Here is a 3,491-nt window from a genome sequence, read left to right on the forward strand (position 1 = left end):
TCCCCCCAGCTCTCCCTGCTGGGCCAGGCCCGCTGGCCTGCCCAGGAATGCGCCCCCGCCGCCATCCTCCCCTCCCCCCCCGATCCTGATCCAGAGGAGCGGCCCAGCAGGCGCACCCCCTTCCCGCATTGCTCCGGGGCGCCATCCCCGCGGATCGGGCCCTCGGCTGCCACAGTCGCCTCCGCCGGGCTCGGCTTCCCCGCTCGCTCGGGAGCCTTGCACTGGCTGGACGAGGCTTCTGAATGCGGGGACCGGGTGAGGCTCCCCCAGCCGGCGAGGGCAGCGATACCGCGTGCCAGGCTGGGGCTGGAGCTGTGGCGATCCGGCCTCTACTCCCTGCCTGGCCATGCAGCTCACCAACTGACATTGGGCCAGGCACAGAGTCTTGACCTGTCCTACCCCACAGGGTTGTTGTTGTGAGCATCAAATTGGGCCAAGCATTGTGCCAGCCGCCTTGAGTTCCTTACAAGAGAAAAAGGCATGGTACACATGGCATATACACGAGCCTCTGTCTGCACAAACTCTGCACCTCTCCTAATGGTGGTCAATAATAAAATAGTAGCCTTTTAAGAGACTTCAAGGTCCAACAGCCATCGAGAAGACACGCCTTCCACTCAGCATCCTCCACTTTCTGCAGCAGCGCTGCAGATGCATTTGCCCACTCGATGCAGGGCTTGTCTTGTTGGTCCCCGACCTTTCCTCTGGTATTTCATTCTATTTTTCTCCCACCATTTTAATGTATCATTGCTTTTAAGCGTGATTTTACTGTGCATGGCTGGATGCTTTGCCATTTCATCAGTCCTTGTTTTAAAGCGCTAGTAACGGGGCAGGGTATAAAGGCTGACTCGTGACACCGGGCCTGTGTTGCGTAGTCCACAGGGTGGGCTGCAGCGGGCAACCAAAGGGAAGGGCAGGAAGGCCCCTTCCTCCGGCTAGTGCCCTTTCTTGCCGTGCTGCAGTTAGAACATGTCACAGAGCTGATGCGGCAAAGTCAACACAATAGGAGCCCAGCAGCTGAGAGCAGGAAAATGAGGAGGGGTTCAGAATCAGCAAAGCGTAGCACACAGGGAATCCGCACTTTACAGCAGGGGGATAAGTCTTAAAGGTGACAGTAAACGCCTGAACCCAGTGCAAAATAAAGCAAGGGAAGTCGGCAGAGGTGTGATACTGAATTGACTTTTTATACTTACAGTTTATGAGGAAGAGATTAAAATAAAATCATTAACTAACAAGGGGCCATCCAGCCCCAATTACAAGTTCAATAAATAAAAGCTGATTTGAAAAGGAAATGTTCAGCAACAATGAATTTACAACTTCGTTGTGAGGGGTCACCCCCGCCCCACGTCTGCCAAAGGCCACCCAAGCTCACAGGGTGAACGTATACAACTCTGCAGGCTCAGTGACGGTTCGTGCAGTGGCTCTCAGACACAGGGGCAAAGGCAGGACATCCCTGAGAATGACAGAACCTGACGCCAAGGTCACGGCACTCTAACCTCATGAAGCTCGGCCGTTCCAGTGAAGCTCTAGTTAAACCAGCTCAGACCACATCCTCACGTCCTACGTGGGCCTTTGTTTTTCTGGGTGGCTCCAAGGTTAGCGAGTTCATAGCTCATTTGAGGACTCACCAGAAAACCTCACACCATGATTCAATACTAATTTCTAGAGATACAGTGGCACAGATCGGATGGACCGACAGAGCAGCTCCCATTCAAATTTTAGATACGGTCCTGTTTTTCAGTGGGACAAGTTTTGTTTCAGCGACGGCTGAAGATTTCCACCCCAGACAGAATGACATGAGAAGCTGCAAAAATAACCACCGAGGAAAAATCAGCTCCAAAACTGGCTCGACACCGTGACGTTCATTTGCTCGCTTTCAAGGAGTCGCCCAGCAGGCTGCAAAGGAAGTCCCCGCGTTCATCCAGGAGGGCGGTGGGTCCTGTCTCGGACTCCGTTCAGGTGCGATGCAACCCGTGGGTCCCCCGTTTAGACTGCGGGTTTCTCCTTCTCGGCACGGCTAGCGCCCCGCTGATGGTCCCATGCAGCTCCTTCCTGGCATCGGCCTCACGAATGACGGGACTGCCAGCATCTCCCCTGAAAGGTCAAAACGTAAGAGGGCTGGTTAGTATTGTCCAGTCGTCATCAGCACAGGTGGCTCGAAATCGCAGGCTGGACGGCGGTGGAGCAGGATCAGGAAAGGCAAGGAAAATGAATCGCGGTGCAAGCCTACGCATGTTGAGCCACACGTGACTCCCCATCCCGCTGCAGAACCGTGGGAGTTGCAGGCCCTCTTCCTGCCTGCACATGCACGGGGCTGTGCCAAAAGCAATCTGGAGGATTCTGGCACTGCTGTTTCTGTATTTGGAGGGGTGACCTCCTTCTACCACCCGGGACATGGTGCACAGAAGGAGTGACAGCAGCTTCAGCAGGTACATCAGGGAACCTGTCCCCACCCAAGTCACTATGAAAAGGATGGCACATCGGCAATGTGAATGGGAAAGATTTAAGGGAGGTGCCAGGGGGCGTCTTCCTCACACGAGCTGCGTCCGCAGAAACAATTCTGATGCCAAGGGCTTTGGCAGCAGCACATCAGACACTCACTTTGCGTGAATCGGTCTGTCTGCCGCTCTCCATCTCCAGCAGAGAACACGTCGTCGATCACGGTCTGATGCTCGTCGTTTCTCTGATGAATGTTCTGGGAGATCAAGTGCCCGGTCGGTGTCTTCGGGGCCCTGGAGCAGTCAACCCCAGCTGCAAACAAGAGACGTGGCCTTTGTGTGAGACTCTTCTCTGGGACCTCTGATGTGGACCGTCTAGTGCATGGGGGAAAACAAAGGACGAACGTCAGCCTCTACCCCACCAAATGACTTCGTGCTCAACACGGCGCTCCTAAATTTCACTCAGATGGATTGCCACCCATCCAAAGAGAAACCATATCAACAACACTGGTAAAACGGCGTGCAGATTGAAAACCGAAGGGAAGGCTCTTCTCAGGCAAGGATCTTGCTTGAGGTAGGCTTCAGGAGAACTACACTGTCACAGGCCATCAAGCCGCCGTTTGCATGAAGAGAGAGATGGAAAATGGATGTACTTACTCCTGTGTTCTCTCCCTTAGCCAGAAACTTCGCACTGGAAATTATCTTTCAGCTATGGTCTTTGAGATGGCAAACAGATGATTTTGACGGCGTGGGTCTCTTAGGCACGCAGGCCAAAGGAAGATCCGGTCCATATGAAGGCGAAAAGTGCCATAAAGAGGGCACGCTAAATAAGCTTTCCAACGTGGTCTCTGATCGAAACAAGAGCGGTTGTCACAACTGGCCATTCCAACTCTTTTTCCAGATAATGACACGCATGTGCGTGTTTGCTCCCCTCTATCCATTTTGCCCCTTCCCAGGGTACCTCCCAAAAATAATGGAGACCTCCACAAAAGTGCAAGTCGTAAGGATTGCTCAGCTCATTCACTCTCCAATACAGAAAACATTCCTCATACTAGA

The 3,491-nt window shown here is 53.5% G+C and overlaps 1 long non-coding RNA gene across 1 annotated transcript in view; it reads right to left on the minus strand.

The window, feature by feature from the left end:
- Nucleotides 1-1,160: 1,160 nt before the first annotated feature.
- LOC123027830 overlaps nt 1,161-3,491 on the minus strand; it is a 3,184-nt gene continuing 853 nt past the window's right edge. Inside the window, exons 2-4 of the long non-coding RNA XR_006415574.1 lie at nt 3,093-3,283; nt 2,599-2,810; nt 1,161-2,091 (exon numbers count right to left, since the gene is read on the minus strand). This is a non-coding gene — a long non-coding RNA (uncharacterized LOC123027830). The remainder of the gene's footprint in view (nt 2,092-2,598; nt 2,811-3,092; nt 3,284-3,491) is intronic.

This window comes from Varanus komodoensis, unplaced genomic scaffold, assembly GCF_004798865.1.
Source record: "Varanus komodoensis strain SLA01 unplaced genomic scaffold, ASM479886v1 scaffold3475, whole genome shotgun sequence".
NCBI lineage: Eukaryota > Metazoa > Chordata > Lepidosauria > Squamata > Varanidae > Varanus > Varanus komodoensis.